Source organism: Triturus cristatus, chromosome 9 (assembly GCF_964204655.1).
Source record: "Triturus cristatus chromosome 9, aTriCri1.1, whole genome shotgun sequence".
Taxonomy (NCBI): domain Eukaryota; kingdom Metazoa; phylum Chordata; class Amphibia; order Caudata; family Salamandridae; genus Triturus; species Triturus cristatus.
In genome coordinates this window covers 1,039,895,882-1,039,918,330 of record NC_140592.1, presented here as the reverse complement: position 1 = coordinate 1,039,918,330, position 22,449 = coordinate 1,039,895,882, and the positions used below count along the sequence as shown (strand labels likewise).

Genomic DNA, 22,449 nt, shown 5'->3' with positions numbered 1-22,449 from the left:
TTTTCAGTTTAAAGATAGGAGGCTGTGGGGATGATTTTATATCTGCTGGTTTAAGCATCAAGCAACAACACAAAAGAAGCTGCTGAGGTAGAATCTTTAACAAACTAAATTCTATTTATATCTATATTTTCTGAAATTAACTATAAATAAGAGGAAAATACAGTGAGCCAACTATGGATATCACAATACCTTATGGCTTACTATTATGTACGATATATATTTTATATGGAGGTTACTCTGTGCCCCCACATTGAGCAGCAAGATTGGGGTCTACCCATGAAAGAAAGTGCTTTTCGTGAAAGGAGAGATACACTGTCCTCCGTCTTCGCAAATATCGGGTGGGTAATACCCTTGGCAAGATCTGCATGGTGAATGTATGTATGAGGTTGTGACTTAGCTTGGTTGCAATGTGGTATGAAATAACATGGATAGCACCATTTGTGAAACAAAGACCATAACGTAGTTAATATTTATTTTTAAGGTTTTTCTGAAAAGAAAGTTGTTTCTTTGACAATTTATGTAAGGGAATGTATAAGCAATATGAATTGTATGGAATGTTTACAAATTATGTATGATGTAAAAATATTTTAAACATATATTGTTTATGTCATTGTTTTTTAGATAAACGATTTGGTTAGATGTATTAAAAACAATTGTTAGCCTGAAGAAGGTGGTGAATAACATGATACCACCGAAACGCGTCGCTCTTTTTAGGAAATACTCAAACAACACCTAGCTTTAACAGAACAGTATATGATTAATGAAAATACTTAAAAATAACATCTGGTTTAAGTAGAAGAAACGGAATGGTAACAATACATTAAATTGGGAACAACAATATTCAATCCCATGTACTTGCAGTGCCCTTGATATATAGTAGGTTGTTGTCTGTTTGATTTTTCCGAAAATGATAAGGTTCTCCCTGTGTAACATTAATGAAATGTTTTTAATACGTGTTATAGTTTTTATATTTGATGATATCTGTTTATTAATAAATGATACATGATTTTTTTTATATTATGCTCTTGGTTTCTATTTGGTGCTGGTGAATATTCTTTGATTGGATGTAAGTTGGTTTGAGTTGATCTGTATGGTGTGCTATATAAGGAACCCAAAGGGATCTCTTTGTTTGACATAAGTGTCTATTTGTGTTATGCCCAGCGGTCCAAGAGACCAACACCTCTCATTTTTTTCAGATACCCTCCGTGATTTTTTTTTTTTTTGGTAAATATTTTTATTTGCATTTAAACACTCAAAAAGCAGTACAATCAACAACTTTCCCTTGCCTGGGCATGTGAATATACAACTCCCATCACATAAACGTCCCATTTATGAGTCCGCAGTATATGGGGTAAAGCGTTGCCCCCCCAGCAACCTTGCAGGATAATCCTTAGAAGCCCACCACCCAGCGTCCACCCGTAGGCATACCATATACTCGCAGAGCGCGGAGTCCCCATGCAGGAGGTACCCCCGTGTAATTGGAGCAACCAAACAAGATTCAAACAACTACCCCATGCTACGACCCTCCCCCCGACCACCCCCCCTACACCCACCCCCCCCACTGGCATGACTGCTTGACAGGATACATGGCAAGACACTCAAGTCTTGGACTCTACATCCCTGACCTTCCCAACCCAGGACCACCGACCACCCAGTTGTGCTATTTCCTAATCCCAAAGCTCTTCCCTATTCAGATGCAGGGGAGGCCGGGACCTACCCGACCTCTGCATCAGAGGCCCCATCCCCAACAGGGTCAGCAACTTTCAAGAGTTCCACCAATACACCCCAAGCTCGGGCCGACTCCAACGCCCTATCACTATGAGCCCGGGTAGCCGACTGCGTTCGAAGGACCGCCTCACAGTCTGCCCACCGAGTAAATTCTGCCCTCTACTTCTGCAAACGTGGTCCTCGTTGCAACTTCCAGTTAGCAGTTATTTCCCGCTTGGCTAATACCAGCCCTAGGTCAATAAATGTACTAGTCAGTTTATTCTTGGAGGTGTGGGGGAACCAATGCAATAAGCTCGGGCTGATACCAAAGTCAATCTCCCTGTCCGTGATAGTGCATAGCAATGTCCCCCCCCCCCCCGCCAGTAGTCCCTAATCTGAGGGCAACCCCAAAGCATGTGGCAGAGGTCAGCACCCTCCACCCGACAGCGGGGGCAGGGCGCCGTGAGAGTATGGAAATAACTCTGAATCTTGGCTGGGGTAAGATAAGCCCGGTGCAAAATAAAGAATTGAATCTGCTGAAAACGAGCATTCCTAGAACATTTCCAAGGGCGTTCTAGCAATTCGGCCCACACTCTATCAGGAATAACCCTTTCAAGATCCTCCTCCCAGCGCTGCTTTAACCTGTCAAGAGGGGTCAGTCTTTCCGTCGTCATCCGCCGATATAAACACGTAACCGCTTTGAGTTTGCCCGTCGCCAATACCACATACTGGCAAGAGATGGAGGTCTGTGGCTCCGACAAGCCACTCCGCCACCGACGCTGAATAGCCGCCACCAGGGCCGAGTGAAGCAGGTAATCCCCACATGGCAGTCCATAACGCTCACGAACAGAGTCGTAAGGCAGAAGCACGCCATCCTCGTATAGATCCCCTATCGTCATCAACCCCGCGTCGCACCATCCCGACAACGCCGCCCAGTTGCCCCCATGCGGAAGCTGCTGGCACATCAATAGAGGTATCTCGGGCGCATAAGGACGGGCGATCCGCGCTCTCTGCTGACTCCTAGACCAACACTGCCGAAAAGTCTGTACCTCAGCAGGCAAATCCCCCACGCGGAGCGGCTGCTGCAGTATTATCTTTGCCAGGATAGGGGCCGGAATACGCCCCCTCACACCCTCGCCGATTCCCTTGAACTCTCGAGCCACGGCCTGGGTCAGCCACTGCAATTGAGCAGCTAAGTAATAAGTCTCTAGATCGGGTACCGCCAGGCCGCCCTCCCCCCGCGGTCTCATCAGCTTGTGCAAAGCTACCCGATGTCGGCCAGAGTTCCATAAGAACCCCGTGGTCATCTGCTGGAGCCGTTTAAACGTCAACGCCGGGACCCAGACTGGCAGCGTCCTGAAGTAATATAGCAGCCGAGGGAGTGCCACCATCTTGAGAAGAGCCACTCGTCCCATCAGGGAGAGTGGCAGCGTCTGCCAGAAGTCCATAGTACCTCGAAGGCCATGCACCGCCCTGCCGACGTTACCCTCCACTAGGTCCGCGCGGTCATGATAAATGCGCGTCCCCAAATATGTTATGCAAGTATATTCCCAGCTGACCCCCTCCGTAGAGCAGGGGCCTCAGATACCCTCCGTGATGGTAAACTGGTGGCACTGAGAAACGCTTTTAGACTAAAAAATAAGATTGAGGTGTCAACTCTGACAATAAATACAATCATTTTTCACCTTTCCTGGCGTCCTATCAAAAAAAAGTGACTTATGTGGGATCGCCTCCAAGGCCGCCTTGCAATTACTCAGCTAAGACATATAAAATAGGTAATGTGCCAGATATGTCAGTGGCAGTGGGCTAAGGTTATTTGTTTGCTTCCTCCTAATTTGCTATAGGCCTCATGTTGTACTAAGGTTCTGATGTAGTCTCTTACCCTCGCTGACGGCTGCTTCAGGACGGACTTCTGCCCTGCGGATTCAGCAAAACTTTCAATCAATTGCAGTGTATGCTCACCTTCCTTGCAGAGTAAATGTGAATCAGTTGAGGTAGGGTCCCCTTCCTTTGGCTGCAGTCGGGCTCGAGGTACCAATCAGCTCCGATGGTGGTTCACCAAAATGTTGCTTGTCCATGAAATACCTTGAAAAACCAAGAGACAAGAGGTGTCTGGCAAAACCGGAACAGTTCATTTAATTAAACAACGTGGCTGGGAGAAAAATTACAGGCATAGGGAGAACAATTACAGGCATAGGGTCTCAATTTACAGTAGGTCTAACATGGGCTTTTATACAGTTCATTGGATGCAATAAAATGATTCTGCTAGTCCTTTTTTGGAAAGGAATGTGGGCAGCTGTCTTTGGAGCCATAAACTAACCTTTTGGAGGAAGAATCCAGGTGGGCCTCAACCTTGCGTGGACACAATGCGGACAGTAGCTAACCTATCCAGATGTCCGGCATGAGGAGCACGTGCTTACTGAGTGGACTGTATGGGCTGTGTTCTGATTGGCTGAGTGTTCCTAACTTTATGTGGCATCTGACTTTATGGTGCTTTGGGAACATGTGCACCCATCCGGCCATGTGTGCTTTATTGGAGCCAATCTCTCTGGTGTTGCTATGCCTATCTGTGGAACTGGTCTGGGATCTCTTCTTCGCGCATTTGTCTGCTAGCACGTACCACCCCATCTGTGATCTGTCAATCAGTGACCTCAAGCCTGGGTTGCAGAGCCTGCCTAACTATGTATTTCTGAGTTGGGGTTGAGGTGGAGTTCACAACGGGCGAATTTGTGAACAGAGATACAATTTCGTTTCTGCATATAAATGTATCATTATTCATACTGACATTGACTTTCTAAATATTAACACCCCCAATTTCAAAGATCACCTGGCACAACAGTGAACGATTGAGAACATTCCTTCCCAAACTCATGGATCAACACAAATTCATGCCTTCGTGGGGTGCTGGTTGACCATGTTAGCATGTGATACACTAACATTAAAACTTCTGCAAAAGTGGATCTTTTGTATGCAGCTAAATGTGAGTTAAAGTGCATTTTTGTGATTTTAAAAATATTCTTGGAGTGGGAGACTAATTTCGGAAGTTCCCACACTGCGCACACTTGTATTGTGAGTTGTTCCATAAATTTGGTGCATATAGTCATGGCTGTAGTGCTTAGATTCTCCACTGCCATACATTATTTCCATTCACTTCATTCAATCAAAAATGAAATTGGTATTATGCTAAAACCAGAAGCATCTAGCTGACCAATATATCAATAAAGGTGCCAGCCTTCAACAAGGATTCTCTCTGTGGAAGAGCAAGTAAGATTGTCTGGATTTGCCAGCCTCTATTCAGGACCAACTCCCCCATAACATCCCCTAATTCACTCTCTTCTAAAAACATACGACACATGTATATGGAAGTTAAACAAAATATGTCAGGATAAGTCTCCTTCTCTCCATGACCAACCCCAAACTGACTTGGTATCGCTTTCTAAATTAACCTCCTTTTAACTAGCCACTCCTTCCATCTCTCTTGCAGATATGTTGGACCAATTCCCTAAGGATGATCCAATCAAGGTCCGGTCCCTTAAACAAACCTTCTGAAAATAAGTTAAAACACTGTACTGATCAGCCATGATTCGGAGAACAAAGGATTCATCAGAAATTTGTATGAACAGTGATAATATTCTCCCACGTACATGGTTTCAGCACCTGGGCACAGGGTGCTGAATGAAACCACCCTGACAGTGATATGAACCTTCTAATGCAGCAGAGTCTTGGCTATCTCTTACATGTGCTAGTCAAAACTTTCTCAAATGGAACAAAGTGCATAAATTCTTAAATGCTGATTTTATTTTATCTTTCTTAGATCTAGAATGTATTCTAGGTTTGCAGGTTACAACAGTGTAGTCAAATATCAGTGAGTACTGCCATAGTCCTTCTGTGTCCATGGTTGGCGGCATATTTTAGTCCTAACTCTATCTCTGTCCTGTTCATGTTTTCAAACCTAACTTTATAGTGCAGACGTCTACCTCAGCTTTTGTGACTATTCTTCTAAAACATATGCATACATATATCTTGAAATGAGTTAAAAGCTCTCATCTCATGCCGCTGTTGACTATTTGGTGTACCATTCAGCTCTTAAGTTGTGCTCCTATTCCAATGAATGAATGGCTATCCTTGTGTTAGATTAAATTGTCTCTTCAGGGTACAGTAATTTAAAGCCAATATTACTTTTTCTGTGCCAGTTAGAATCAGATTTTCCTACAATGTGCATATTTTTCTGTGATGTGCAGGACTATTTTTAAGAACTAGAAATTAATAATTTTTTCAGATGTGTTTATGTCAGCTTAACTGGGCAGCAGTTGACATGATAAAGCCACGACCATTTTGCATTGATGTCTATTGAAGAAATTTCACTTTTATTTTACATGAACGAGCCTTTTTATGTACGTTTCTATGTGCTTTTCCATTTTACAAAAATAAGTGAAATAGAATTTCTCTTCACTGTGTCTGTTGATGAAATAGAATTGTATTAATTTTCCTCCTCGTGAGGAAGCCACGTCCAGGATGTTCCTGTATGTTGTAGGATTCAAAGCCTTTTGGCTAGGCTTGGACGAGAGACATTCATGCTCTGACCATATTCTTGTTTAAGATAAATAAATGCATTGAGTTAATTTCCTACCCATGTAACACATATTAATGCGTGGCAAAGTAGTATTTGATGTAGTTTGTATATGCATACTGTCATTGGTTAATTCTTTGTTAATACAGACCTCTAATGCAATTTTCCATGATTTGACTTATGATCTTTTTACCTTCCATAATGTCAATTTAAAATAAACTTTTATGGATCGACTTGAGTTCTTGCCTTGTGAGGGTTTTACTAACTGGCAATTGGACTGAGTCTTATGAAGATCTTATACGATCCTGTGCATTAACGCACAAATTATTTTATTAGACCATCAAGATGTGCATTGAATCTCTTAAGTAGACCTGGATGCTAAGAAACAACCTTACGGTTCAATTACATTTTAACATGTACGCTTTTATTGCAAGCATATAGCCACCACATTTAGGCAATAGAAAAATGTACTTTTGTAGCATACACTTGCAATAATACAAAATACCATTGTGCTGCTTGCTATTGCCAGATATGTAGGCTTGGCAATCCTTATTTATTTGTTATGATTCATTTTAATTGCAATCCTTGTTTATTTATTATGATTAATTGTAATTAAATGAGACTTCAACTGCTAAAGCAGGTCTCCAATTCCTGACTATACACAATTGGAGAACAGAAAAAACGCCATCGTACACTTTTCTTTAACTCTGGTCACCCCCTATTTCAAGCAGAGTCCTCTCTCCTCCAGGGGCAGAGTATAAGCTCGGCTTAATCTACTCAGCCCCTTCAAGACGCCCATACGTTTCATTCTTTCTCTTTAAAGCACCTGTGTGATACTGTGCCCAAAGGCACTATACTGTCACGACGACGCTCAGCAAGAGTAAAACAAGACCGACAGCGAACCGTAAACTGTAATAGCCCTGGCCCAGGAAGTTAGCAACGCTCTGGCCAGTTGATCTCCTCTCTATCGTTTCCGCCCCTTTTCCTGTGTACGGCACATACTGGACCAATGAGGCCGAGCATAGCTGGAGCTGCTATCCTTTCAGAGAGCTGCGGTCGCGAGGCGGGGCGTGGCGTGAAGAGACCAAACTGTTGCCGCGTATTTGCAGTCTGCTTGCAACATGGTGTTTGCTTATGTGATATGAAAAAAGCCCAGTGTACGTAGCCCTCTGGGTGGGAGTTTGGTGTCGCCCAGGTGAGTCGTCTTTGAAGCGAAGAGTTCCGTGCGCAGAGAATCCAGGGGATCTCCCAAGCGAGGGTTCTTGTTCCTAAGAAGAGGAGTGGTTTCGGACAGCGACGACGTTATTTGGTACAGAGGGTGTCTTGTCCCTGAGTTAAAGGGAGGAGTTTTTGAGGAGTGGGGTTGAAGAGGCGGAGGTATATAGTAGAGTTATGAAACCTTTAATTGTTTTTTGTTAGGAACCTAAGCATGGGTGAATGTGTCACATGGTATAGGACATCTAACAGCTTTGCAGAGGAAGGGGTGGGGAAAAGGGCATATAATACGGCAGGGAGTACCTGGTTTTAACAGTGGTTCTTGCCGGGCACTGGTTGGGTGGCCTCTGACACTGAAATAGTTGTTGAGGATTATAGACACCTATTTGTAATTACATTAATGTAGCGCTAACTACCGCTGGCGAGGCATTGCAGCGTTTGTACTTGCATTGTCGCTGTCATCGACGAGGACCTATATTCATGTAGATTTAATGTGTAAGTGCTGTTCCGCAAAGTGGAGAGAGCGGCAAATCAATGGGATGTATGTCCATCTTGATTTTGAGATATGAGAGGCCTCTTGTCAGCACAAAATATACACATGAGGTTCTTTGAAATCACCTCTTGTATGGCTTGGGCGGTTCTATATACACTGGAACAATATATGCATGTACTCATCCTGTTGATTCAAGTGTTGGGGGCAGAGGCGGGGCTAAGAGTCGCACATGAAGATACAAATACGTAATTGTTACCCATTTATCATGTAAGAGTCCATCGGCACATGTAGTACAGGGCATGTGTATTCAATTAACAACCAGTTGCTGCAAATCTCTGAAATATGTATACAACTGTAAAGATGACTCCCACACGTAGTTGAGTAAAGCTGAAGTTTATTAGAACAATTCCAACACATCCAAGAACGGTCCGTGAGGAGATTCGGGAGGAGCGTCCAGTCTCTGCAGTCATCAGCTGTCGTCTGTCAACAATCCAGAACGTACAGCTGATGACAGGGGGATGAGCGGGTACGGGGTAAGGGACAAAGTAGTTAACAATGCAACACATCTTCCTCTTAACGGCGAGGGGGGGCGGGGGAAATACAGGTTGGGGGTTATTCGCACACATAATCATTTAGTTTCCTGGGAGGGATCACATGTCGACCCACTCTGGATCTCTGGGGTAGGCACTTGACATTCCTTGCAGCATGCACCTCAGAGCGAATGGGGGCATCTTGGTGACTATCTCGAGAATGAGTAACGTTATCCTCCTCCTCCTCCACATAGTCCCACCTACTTCCCCCTTGAACCTGGAGAAATGAGCGCCTCACGAGCGTGTACAGAGACAGGTTCATGCATTTCCTGGTTCGCACCAGAACCAGGTAGTGAGGAAATTCTAGGTTTGCATGCTGATAACATGGAGAGGTGCCAAACTCTACCATCACGCAAAAGGGTGGAATTGCAAAACACCTTGCTTAGAGTGAGGGGTTGGGAAAACCTACTGTGCCCTTTGGGTGTGAAACCACTTATTTTTTACACGTACAACATCACCCTCTTGTAAATGAACAGGTTTGCAACTGTGTTTTTTGTCGTAACAGGTCTTGCTCTCTGCTTGGGCTTATTCTAGTTTGTGTATAACTTGGTTGGATGACCATTCTACTCTTTTAGAAGCAGATAACCAACCCACATTGTCCTTAGACATGGGAGTCCTACCCCTCATCAATACAAACGAGCTGTGTCCTGTGCTGTTGTATGGTGTGATGGTGTGACCCCATAAGGTTTTGAAAATCTCATTCTTCCACACCAAATCATTGTTATTGGCAAGCTGCATGATACTGTTGATCAACCTGTTGAAACGTTCTACAGCCCCATTACCAGCAGGGTGATAGACCGATGTGATTTTGTGGGCGATTTTGTTTCTGTTTAGGTAGTTCACGAACAAATCAGAAGTAAATTGTGGGCCGTTGTTGCTGACGATACATTTGGGAAGCCCCTCCTTGATGGAAATTTAATTCAGAAAGTTTACCATGCTGGGGGCATCAGCCTTGTTGACAAACCCAATCTCAGGCCATTTTGAGAAATGGTCAATGAGGGCAATGGCGTAGGCTTGTTCCCCCGATCCATGACAGGTCCCATGATATCTATACCTATCCTTTCCCAGGGCATGGTGGGACAAGTGTTGGGATGAAGTTTGGGCATAAAAGTGACCTGTGATTTGTCGGAGTATCAGCATTGTAGGCAATCTCTGACAATTCTTTCTATGGCAAGGTTGACACACCAGGCCACCAGTACAGGTACCTCCCTAATTCTGCATTTGGTTTTACTGATCCTCAAGTATCCTTCTTGGCAGATTTCAAGGATTTTGTGTCTGAGTTTGAAGGGGGGAATAATCTTGCCACTTCTCATGAGAAATCCATTTTCCTGAGAAAGCTTGTGTTTGACTTCCCAGAAGGGATTAAGATCTTTGGTAATGGATCTTTACTTGGGCCAACCATTGGAAAGCATGCTGAGGACCTTTACCAGTGTAGCATCGCTCTCTTGTCCACTCTGCTAGGGATATGCTGTGCACCTCTTCGTGTATACTGGCCATGCAGAATTTCTCATCAGATTTATAGCTGGATTCTTGCACAAGAACAGGCATGCAGGTTAGAAAGTCTGCAACAACATTCTTTGTACCAGGCATATATTGTACTTCATAATTAAAATCAAACTATCTTACAGATATTCTGGCGAGCCTGGGAGAAGCAGTGTATAGCCCATTGGTGGTTAAAACCTTTGTCAGTGGCTTGTGGTCACTACGCAATATTACTTTGTTGCCCCCATATAAACTGCCTAAAATGCTCCAACCCTCAGACGCAAGCCAAGGCCTCCCGCTTGATGACAGAATACTTTTCTTTTGTGGGTGTCAGAGTGAGAGGCAAAAGCAATGGTATATTCAGAGCCTTTGGAATCTTTTGTGTTAGCACAGCCTCTAAACCTCCGTCACTGTCATCAGTGGTGACTATGTTGCATAAAGAGGGCTCAAAACCTTGGAGAGGTGAGGCGGAACACATTTCTTTTTAATAACATACAGAATGGTTTTTAGCACACGTCAGACCACACAAATTTGTTTTTGGTTTTGAGTAGTGGTCTCATATATATTTTTTGCAGAAAAATTCTCTATGAATTTCGAGTAAAACTCGACCAGACTCAAAAAGGAACATAGCTCATCTTTGCTTTTGGGTTCAGGGGTATTGTGTATGGCATCTAACAGTTCCTTCTTGGGTTTGATGCCTTCTGCTGTGATCACGTGCCCCAGGTAGGTTACCTCAGAACAAGCAAATTTGCACTTCCTGTGCTCCGCGGCGAGTCCCTTGGCTTTAAGTATGCTCTGCACTTGCTCCAATTTTTCATCATGCTCCTTCTTGTTTTTGCCCACGATTAAGATATCATCCTGGAACAAAAGGATATTATCAACATCTTATAAAATTTCTTGCATGAGTCTTTGGAACATGGCGGATGGCAAGTGTTCTACCCTGAGTGTTACATTTAACTGTATTCAGCCTAGGTCTTCCTAGCTGCTCAGCCAGAGTGAGAGATGGTAACGGAATGTTGGTGTGACTGTGATGAATGGAATGCCTGGGTGCCTGTGTGGATGAGTGATGACAGTTGGAGATGGGCTGAGCAGCTAGGCAGGCTGCTCCTGGTGGGGCTGTAATATGGGCTGGTGTAGGAGCTGGTACATGGCTGAACTAAGACTGATGTTACCTGGAACAGGAACCAATAAAGAAGACTTAGAAACTTACAACATGGCTACCAGTGTCTTCATGTACAGAGTACAACATAATTTTGGCGACGAGCGGATCTGGACCCAAGCGTACTTAAGGATTGTACAGAAACCCAGAGACTACATAGAAACAATTGTAACCAGCACAACTACAAAGAAAAAAGAAAGAAAAATACATGAAACAGAATGGAGTAAAAGGCAAGCCGGCCTGTTGTCTGTCTTTTATTATTACTACTTAGTTGCGTGTAAGTATTCCACAGTCTACATCATTGATGACACATGGAATCCCCAGGTGTCATCAATGATCAGTTAGAGACTGGGAGTTATGAGCAGCTGTTCATACTTGATGCTGTGTTGGCCTTATTCCTGTGAACTTAAATAAATACTTTATCTACCACGGAATTCCTGGAGTTCATTACATAACAAAAGTGGCGACGATTTGAGGATAACATCTACGTGACCTACAGCGAAAATTACGGATTTGGAAGCAATTCACTACCGTTGGAAAACAGGAACTTTCGAAAAAAAAAGAAGACTTCAAAGCGGAATTAATCGATTACAAGAGTGAATACGCTTATCAGGAACTGAGGCCAAGGCAGCGAAAAGCAACAGGTAACAACAGTGAATTAATCAGGTAGTTTTTTTTTTAAACTACTGGACATTCTTTCAACGTACCTGGCAACCGCGTGAGAAGGAGCGTGGAGGACTGCTTGGCTCGAGGTTCGTTCGAGGAACTCCCATTGTGCGTGTGACGTCAACGCATACTTTCAACTTTCAACTCTCGTTGTGCGCAACAACGCAATACGTGCCGCCATATTGCTTTTGTGTGCAAGGTTACCTAGCAACACACACGAAGCGCGATGAGAAGATGCATACGGGAAGGTACTGTCTATTATCCCGTTTATTTTAAATTTTGTCAGCTTGTTCTACGGTGACAAGCACACCAGTGTTTTCTTAGTTTAAACGCCTTAGCAAATGATAATTTGTTTCAACACCTTATAGTTCTCAAGTTTACTTACAGTGAGTGTGTCATTTCGACAAGCTCATTAAGGGCGGAGCACTTTATCGGTATAATTGTAATTGACAATTGCAAGAATATACATAGCTGGTGATACATGTTACTTGCTATCATTCGATTTCATCATTAATTTCAAGCGAGTTTCAAGTTAAAGCAATAAAATGTGTGCTGCACAAACATTTTCATTGACTCCACCACAAGCTTTTCTGTCTTCAAAAGGCGATCCTCCAATTAAGTGGAAAGAATGGAAGGAGTTTTTTTAAATTATATAGATGCACTTGAAGATGGAGAGGATGAATTAACACAAGCAAGAAAAAAGAAAATATTACTCCACTCACTTGGCCCTCAAGGTTTGATAGCATATAACTCAATGAACAAGAAAACACATGCCACAGATGATGTAAATGTATTTACTCATGCTTTAGAAGATCTCGATGTTTATTATTCCACGTCAGTGTGCATTGCTATTGACAGACATAAATTCTTTGTTAGGAAGCAAGAGAAACAAGAATCGGTTGAAGATTTTGTGGCGGATTTAAAGAAATTGGCTGTAACTTGTAGATTCGGCACGTTGGAGGAAGAACTTATTCGGGATCAAATTATAATGTTTGTAAACAATGAACATGTTCAAGAACGTCTCTGGGTTCATGGTGAGGCAGCGTTGGCAGACGTTGTTGCCTTAGTTAAAAAAGCAGAAATTACTAATAAATGTGCTAAAGCTATAGCTGAACCAACTAAAGACAATGAAAAATCTACAGTGAACAAAATAACATCCAAAAGTAAGAGCAAATCCCAGAAACCGCCATCTTCCTCTAAAGAAACTGATGACACTCAAACCAAATCCACAGTTTTAAGGTGTTATAGGTGTGGAAGTAAAAACCATTTGGCCAATTTTAAAAACTGTCCAGCTAGGAGGCAAAAATGTTTACAATGTGGTGTTTTTGGTCATTTTACCAAAGCATGCAGACGTAATTTAAAGAAGAAGAAGAAAGTTAATTTAGTGAAGGAAGACTTTAATGGATCTTCGTCTTCATCTTCGAGTGATGACACACCTACCAAAAATGTTGATTGTGTATTAGGGGTGTCTGATAGTGTTAATTCATTGAATGTTAATTGTAAATCCAAACCGGTATGTAAGATGTCCATTGGGGGTGTGGAGACACTAATTGTAGCAGATTCGGGGTCTCCATATACCATTATTGACAAGGAAAAGTGGGGAAAAAGAGTTCGTTCCTAATATAGGATCCACTTTAGCTTCACCAGACATTTCCCCGGAGAGCTTTACCGGTGAAAAGATAGATTTAATAGGTTTTAGGGAACTTATTTTTGAGTTCAAAGGAAGGTCTTCGGTTGGGAAACTGTATGTGGCAGTAGAGGGTCCCCCGGTGTTAGGTTGGATTGATCAGAGGAATCTTAATATCATGTTAAATCCGAACGGGGTGGAACAAGTTATGATCTTAGATCATTATGCTGACTATCGGAATGATCTTAAAGCTAAATTTCCAGAAGTCTTTAATGATAAAGTAGGCCTATTGAATGGTTATGTACATAAAATTATTTTGAAGCAAAATGCACTACCTACGGTACAAAAATCCAGACATATACCTTGGGCTGCTCGTGAAGAGGTGGACAAGGAGTTAAAACGACTGTTGGATGATAAGATCATTGAGGAGGTTGAAGCTTCAAATTGGGTTGCGCCTTTGGTCGTAGTACGCAAGGCCAATGGCAAAGTCAGGCTATGCATTGACTTGATCACTAAACAAGAATATAGTGGTAGAAAGATTTCCGCTGCCAAAAATCAATGAGCTTATTGCACTTACGAAAGGTATGCAATGGTTTTCGGTGATTGATTTAACATCAGCATATCACCAAATTCCATTGCATGATGATAGTAAGGATTTGACAACATTCATGACTCCGCAAGGTTGCTATCGGTTTTTACGTATGCCGTTTGGCCTTGCGGCTGCGGTGTTTCAGAAGCTTATGTTTAAATTATTCCATGATTTACCAGGAATTCTCTTCTTTCAAGATGATATTCTCATAATGGGAGAAAATAAGTCAATACACGATGAGAGAATCTATTCAGTTCTTAGGATTTTAAAGGAGAGGGGTCTTACCGTAGAGTTATCAAAATGCAAATTTGGTGTTGATTCCTTAGATTATTTAGGTAATGAAATCTCTGCGAAGGGTATCTTACCCAAGTCTAAATTAATGAAAGCTATACAGGATGCCCCTGCTCCAACCAATAAGGATGAATTAAGATCTTTTTTAGGTCTTATAGAGTTTTACAGCAAGTTTGTAAGGAAGTTTTCAGAGAAAACTTTCAATTTGCGTCAATTGTTGAAAAATAGATCTGTGTTTGAATGGTCCCATACTTTGCAACATGACTTTACAGTTCTTAAGAATGAGTTATGTAATGCGAAAGAACTAGTAGGGTTTGATCCTCTGTTACCTTGTATTGTCACTACTGATGCTAGCCAAAAAGGACTTGGTGCGGTTCTTTCGCAAAAAGAGAAGAATGGTAAAGAAGTAGCAGTGGCATATGCATCTAGAGCCTTGTCACCGGCGGAAGAAAAGTACTCAGTTATTGAGAGAGGCACTGGCTGTAGTATGGGCTCTGGAACATTTTAGGTGTTTTATTTGGGGCTACCATGTGGAGGTGAGGTGTGATCATAAACCTCTGGTGAAAGTACTCTCTTCTGATGGACTGTTAGCTGCTACACCTAGGATAGCAAGAATGTCTATTCGGTTATTGGATTACATGTATTGTGTGAATTATATTCCGGGTGTTAAAAATCAGGTGGCTGATTGTTTGAGTAGACTCCCGTTACCATTAGATGTGTCTAGTGATAATTTAGGTGATTTTCAGGTAGCGGGGATAGATCTTAAAAGAGAAAATGTGAGTCTTAGTCCACAAGAATGGGAAGAGAGTATGAGTAATGATGAACTCCTCACCAGTGTCAAAAGTTGTGTTGTGAATGGGTGGCCTGTCAAGAAGTTGTTAAATGAGGAAATGAAACAATTTTGGGAGATAAGGGATGAGTTGTCTCTTAAGGATTGTAACATTTTAAGAGGTGAAAGAATTATTCCACCAAAGGTATTGAGGGCCAAGGTTATTCAACTGTGTCATGAAGGACATCTTGGCATGGTAAAAACGAAAAAGTGTATCAGGGAATTGTATTGGTGGCCAGGAGTAGATGCGGAAGTTGAGAGAATAGTAAGGGACTGTTCTTTATGTAACAGTTCTGATAAATCTTTAAGAACACACTGTCCTCCTTTGTGTCCGGTTGAGTGTCCAGATATGCCTTGGGAGACGTTAGGTATAGATATCACGGGGCCTGTTACAAAAGATGATTCTATGAAGTACATCCTAGTTGCAGTTGATTATTTTTCTAAGTGGCCAGAAATTAAGGTGGTTGATAGAGCTGATGCCTCTTCGGTTCTGGAGTTTCTTGATGATTTATTTCAAAGAGAAGGACTCCCTAAAGTTATTATAACTGATAACGGAGTTCAGTTTAAAAGTCATATCATTGAGCAGTTTTTAAAACGTAATGGCATAAAACACAGAGTTACGTCAATCTATCATCCTAGTGGAAATGGTGAAGTGGAAAGGTTCAATCGGGTGATTAAAGAATCTATTCAATTAGCGAACCTTAAGCACCAAGATTGGATAGTAGGGGTCAAGAAAATGATTTGGATGTATCGTATAACGCCTACTGTCACTGGTTATAGTCCGTTTACTATTATGAAAGGGCGTGTTCCGTTCACGAAGGATAACCAGTGTTGGATGAAACACTCACGGTTTTTAGAATGGTCACCTGAACATGTTAAAGGTAATGTCGAACAACACCAAAAGAAATACAAAATTTATTATGATAGTAAAAACAAAGTTAAATCAATCAATTTTGAAATTGGTGATCAGGTACGAGTACAATTACCTTTTAAAGTAAGGAAAGGGCAAAGTAAATTCTCCAAGCCTCTTTCTGTAGTCAGTCTTGGGAAAAATTCTGTGCAATTATCTGATGGTAAAATTTGGCACATGGCCAGGATTGTAAAATGCAAAAGTACACTTAATGAGGGGAGTGGAGAAGGAACTAGTTGCATGAGGAGTTTTCATTGGTTAGATGATGAGAATATTGGGGAGGAATGTAGCCGGGGATCAGCATTGGTTGAGAAGGATCTTTCTGGTTCTAGTATGATTGAGGTTACAAGCCAAGTTGATGTTCCTTCTGTTCCTGCTGGGGTGGAGAATGATGATCTTCTAGATAGGGTTGACCCTGAATGTATTTCTGATGGTGTTACTCTCCATTCTAATTCTTCAGAGTTAATAGGACAGGAAGAATCTTCTGTTTGTGAACCCAATCCTCAATCTCAAGATAATGATGCTCTTGTTAATAGTTTTGGTAGGGTGGTTAAACCACCGGAATACCTAAAGGATTTTGTTATGGATTGATGATTTAATTCTTATAATATGTGCTTATGTGTTTTTTTTTAGGTTGTTATGAATTACTCATTGTAGGAAGAGAGGATGTGTTATATTAGATCTTTATTTTAGTTAATAATGATCGAATATGTAGTGCTTACCATTGTAGTGTTCATTAATTAGGATATGATTATTTATTGTAAATGTAGCGCTCATTATTTTAAGTTAAAGGGAGAAGATGTGTTGTGTCTGTCTTTTATTATTACTACTTAGTTGCGTGTAAGTATTCCACAGTCTACATCATTGATGACGCATGGAATCCCCAGGTGTCATCAATGATCAGTTAGAGACTGGGAGTTATGAGCAGCTGTTCATACTTGATGCTGTGTTGGCCTTATTCCTGTGAACTTAAATAAATACTTTATCTACCACGGAATTCCTGGAGTTCATTACTTAACACGGCCCCACCAGTGTCCAGTCATCGGACGGCCCTAACCTGTGTCCTGCCTGATCTTACTCCATGGACTTGACCACAGGTATGGTCTGTATGTTAGGGTATGAATTGACTGTCTTTCACCCTACCACTTCCTTTTGAATCTGCCGTATGGATGTATCCACTGCAAGGAACGTGGCTGTTCAAGATATGAGTTGTGGTCCAACTCAGTTAAGTAAATTCACATGTTTCACACTGGAGCGGTGTGGTTCTGCCAAGATTGGTGTCAAGGTGTCACATGAGAAGCACAATTAAGACTTTTCTTGTCTGCTGCAGTAAGGAGGTGTATTAGTACGGTGTTTGCCCTGGATTGTGATGTTCTCATTACGTTGAGGTGTACAGTGCCACAACCAATTGGATGAGCATGCCTGAGGTTTGTGCTGCGCAAATTCTACTCTTATGAGCCTGGGGACTTGCTTGCTACAACCTCGAGTGAAATTCACAAGGAGTATCTTCCACATACCAGGCCATATTTCTACAGTTTGATTTTACACTCAAGACGACATAAAACAGAATTTGCTGTGTTGTTTTCTGTTACGCTGCATCGAGGTGATGTCTGAGGCAAAATGGTTTTGCTTGGTCTCTGGTAACGTGAAGTGGACACACCTGTCACCTGTCTTTACTTCATGGGAAACTGCAGGTTTCCGTGGATCGTGTACTTGTTGTGTACACGCTTGGAGTCTACGCAATTCTGTGCACTATGTTTAGGGTTTTATTTTCGGAAGTTTTATTTAATTTTGCTTCAAATTGTAATTTAGTTTGGGCTTCAAAATGATTTTGGCAGTTTAACCGCCATTGCGGTTTGAAAAGCGGCGCATGCTATCGCGCGCAATCTTACCGGCATCTTTGGTCGCGAGCTCTCCGTGTCACTACTGCTACGCGGCGATCTGGTGCAGCCTTGGGGACGTTTTGGGAGCTCCAGCGTGCCGTGAGCCATCCGGCATGACGGCAAAAACGTGCCGCCATCTTGGGGTTTGACGCGCTCCACTTCGTGTGTGCATTTTCTTCGTGGCACTTAATTACAATCAATAAAGTTTCCTTATGACTCCTTGCAAGCTGGGGACAATGCGAGATATTCGTGATGGATTCATCGGTGTTTGTTGGAGGACGGTCAAACTCACGTCGACTCTACAAGGAGGTCTGACAGACTCACGGAACTTTGTATTTGCCGGTAGGCTTCCAAAGCAGAAGGTTGATGCGCATCATAAGGAGCCCAGCAGCTATTGTATTACACTGGCCGGTTTGACAAGGGACTAATGATGTTTGTGCATCTTTAGTATTAGTGCGGTCAGTCAAAGTATGTATGAGAGTCAAAATAGCAATGTACAATCTCTATTTGTCAGCAGTTTATTTTGGCCTCATTTGGATCTTCATAAAGAAAAAAAAAAGTTGCAGTTATTTTGCATATGTCTAGATCTCATAGCTGTGGAATAAAATGTGTGTCTTGATTAGTACTCGGGTGAGAGGTCGCTCACCGGCGTAGGGCACAGTCTTCTGGTGTTCTACGGTGTTTAATTTATGTCGTGATGCCACAGTTGTTTTATGCTGTTATGTGTTGGGACGTCCTAGTCTCCTAGTGGGTGGACATCACAGTTTATCCCTTGGGTGAGGGGTGAGGTTGGGTTTTAGTCCCAGTTAGTGACCCCTACATGGGGGTAGGTATATGGATTATCTCCCTTATACCAGTGGGTGTGATTCCCGATTTTGTACAAGGGTACATAGGGTTAGTATGTCACAGTTTTTGTCTTACATGATTATTGTTCTGGTCTAGGTGGGTGGTTTCCCGCCTCTATGTATTGTGGTGACATTACATTTGTGGTTTTGTGTTGTGATCAATGTGTGTAAGTCGCTTTGCGCTGCACGTGTTCTTCTGTGTAAGTCGTCCTGCGCTTCAGATGTTGTCCTGTGTAAGTCGCCCTGCGCTTCAGTTGTTGTGTGTAAGTCGCCCCGCGCTTCAGATGTGGTCGTGTGTAAGTCGCCCTGCGCCTCACTTTGTGTACCCTCTATGTGGTCCATATTGTGGTACATGTGTATCTGTAGTGTTGGTCACCCTTGTTGTCTGTTTCTGGCCTCTGGTGTTTGTCATGGGGTGTGTTCACCTTTCACTACATGGTTTTTCAAATGTTCAGGGGGAAGGATGGGTCACTGTTAGTATGTAATTTGACAATTTATACTCCTTCCCAATGGTACGCAGTGTTAGTATGTTTCTCTGTGATGCAGTGTTAGTCTGTGTCTCTGCGTTATCTTGGATTGTGATTTAATAACTACTTGAATTAATAATATTCTTGAGGGAGGATGGGGAATTTTGATGCATGTATTTTTATATGTCGTTTTTTTGCCCATCCTTTCTTTATTTGCATTGTTCTCGCTTTAAGGATGTTTTACTTTTTTTTTTTTTTTGCAAATCTGTTTTTATTGGCTTTGTAGTTTTGGTAAAATAATACATGTTACGGCAGCATACTTTACACACAATGATTCATAAGCTTATACAGATTGGCAAACCTGCTGTCGGGTTATGCGCCAACCACCACCCGCTTATGAGCCGGCTACATTGTCCTTATCAGTTCTGGTGTCGTCTCTTGAGAAGGGGCCATCGCCACCACCTACCAGCCACTGAGCCGTGCATGGAAACTTATATCGCCCACACAACTTAGGCGTCAAAAAAGACAGAGAAGTTACATACAATGCAAAAGAAGAACCCATAAACAGAGGCAGCATGAACAGTGATTCACATAGTTTGCTCCTTCCCCCTTCCTACCTCGACTCCCCCGGATTGCCCCCCCCAGCTCCCACGGATGCAACTATCCCAAGTGTTCGCAGACGCCCCATCTTTGGGCCAGAGATAATAGGGGCTATGCTATCCCGTCAGCAAGACTGCCTGCACTGCGCCGCCGCTTGCGCTATCCTGTCTGGCCTCCCCTATGCAGCCCGTGGTACCTTCCCCGTCCAAGCGCCGGAACTCAGCAAGCAACTGCTCCCAGCGGTCCACCATGGACTCCCTCCGCAGCCCCAGAGTGTCCTCCCTACGGATGGCCGTCCCCTCCGCCCTGGCCCATGCCTGGAATGAGGAACCCCAGGCCCGTGTGTGTGGTGGGTCATACGCCTTCCATCTCCTGGTGATGAGGCGCTTTGCTACTACAAGCCCCAGGTCTAGGAATCGGGACGCTGCCTTGTCTTTGGGCGATCTGGTAAATTGGTGTAATATGTGTTCAGGCCAGTCTAAGGGGATGTTATGACACACACTCCCCTGTAACAGCCCACTGACCACCCTCCAATAGGTGCGCAACTCAGGGCAGCTCCACAGCATGTGTAAAAAACCCGCTCCCGGCACCGAGGGCAGAGCGCGTCGTTGCGGTGGAAGTACCTATTAATCAGCTCAGGTGTGAGGTAGGCCCTATGAACTATGAACAGCTGGATTTGGCGGAACCGCATATTTCTGGGGATACGCACTGGGCTTTTAAGGACCCTCTCCCACTCCTTGTCCGCCAGCGGCCTCCCCAGGTCCAGCTCCCATTTGCTGCGGAGTGGGCCCAGATCAACCGCTGTGTGCTCCCGTAACGAGGCGGCGAACCAGCGGACCAGGTGCCCGCCCCTCCCCATGACGTGCAGGTATTGCATGGTTAGGTGCTGGCCAGGCTCCGTAGCCATGCTTCCCCATTTGGCGGTCAAGCTCGCCAGTAGTGAGCGGTGTGTAAGGAACCCGCCGGGTGGGAGCCCGTCCTCTGACACTAAGATCTCATACGGTATCAGCTCACCATCCCTGTATAGGTCCCCCAGCGTGTGCACGTCCGCCTCCCACCAGCCCGTCAGTGCGGGGGCCGCAAGTACCCCCCCACCTCCGGGAGAACCCTCTAGGGGTATTGCCGGCGCGTATGGCACTACAGCGCGCGTGAGGTACAAGGCCCTCCGGAAGCACCTATGCGCCACAACCAGGAGGTGCGGCAGCGGTCCCGCAACCGCAGCCAAGGGGTGAAAAAGACCGGTCACACGTTCCAGCGAGTAAGGGGCTGCCACCGTGGCTGTATCATCCCTGCCTCTGTCAGCCAACCAGCGGGCAATCCATTGTAACTGGGCCACCAGGTAGTAGTGCTCAAAACATGGAGCCGCCAGACCACCCCTGTCCGTCGGGAGGAAGAGCTTTGCGAGCGCCAACCTGTGCCTGGCAGTGCCCCAAACAAAATCCCGCAGCATCCTATTGAGCCTACCAAAAAAGGCGGGGGGGACATACAGCGGTAAATTGACAAAGTAGTACAGGAGGCGAGGCAGCACGACCATTTTGGCGAGCGCCACCCTGCCCGTGGTCGTCAGCGGGAGCTTGCTCCAAAAGGCCACCTGCGACCTGAGCGCCGTGACCGCCCTCCCCAGGTTGCCATTGAATAAGTTGGTTGGGCAGCGGTAGATGTGTATCCCCAGGTATCGAAAGGTGCCGTCCCTCCATTGAACCGGCGTGCCATTCAGGTGATAACCCGGGTCCGCAGTCCCCTCGCTAAAAGCGTACAGACAAGATTTACCCGCGTTCACGCGGAGTCCCGAAACAGTGGCAAAGGACCGCAACAACGGGGCCAGCCGCTCCGGCATACATCCCACATCCTTAACGTACACTAACAGGTCGTCCGCGTAGAGCGACACCTGGTGAACAGCGTCTCCCAGCGGTATACCATCTCCCAGGGTCGTCCGCACAGCCTCCGCCAGGGGCTCCATCGCCAGGGCGAACAGCAACGGGGACAAGGGGCATCCCTGCCGGGTGTCCCGGCCCACCGGTACCGTCTCCGAGACATGGGGGCCCGTCGAACACGGACCGTGGGGTTCCTGTAGAGTAGGTCGACCATCTGGAGAAAATCCCCATCCAACCCGTATTGTAGCAACACCGTGGACAGGTAGCTCCATTCCAAGCAATCAAACGCTTTCTCCAAATCTAGGCGGAGGCACCCCGCTCTGGGCCATCTGTGCACGGCCTCGCCGGCCAACCTGAAGTATCTCCTAAGATTTAGCGACGTGGACCTCGCAGGGACAAACCCGTTCTGGTCGGAATGCACCAGATGCGGGACCACTGGTACCAATCGGTCCGCTAGGGCCTTCGCCAGGATTTTGTAGTCGACGTTGAGCATCGCCAGGGGACGGCAGGAGCCCAAGGCCGTGCGGTCGCGATCCGGTTTAGGCAGGGAGTTATTGCAGGCAACTATAACTCACGTGACCGCAATCCTCTGCTGATGATGTCAGATATTACATCACTGTATTTACACTTATTTACCCATGTCTTCTTCCAT

General features: G+C 44.3%; 1 protein-coding gene across 6 annotated transcripts in view; it reads left to right on the top strand.

Moving 5' to 3' along the window:
- Nucleotides 1–22,449, top strand: part of RAD51 (RAD51 recombinase) — a 242,011-nt gene that overhangs the window by 31,919 nt on the left and 187,643 nt on the right. The window contains exon 1 of one of the 6 annotated variants that reach the window (XM_085626854.1): nt 7,289–7,472. The exons of 3 other annotated variants lie outside the window; for them this stretch is intronic. The gene's annotated coding sequence lies outside the window, so the exon portion shown is untranslated. Of the gene's footprint in view, nt 1–7,288; nt 7,473–7,563; nt 7,587–22,449 lie in introns of those variants that run through there. 2 more of the 6 variants (XM_085626855.1, XM_085626853.1) reach the window with 2 other exon arrangements.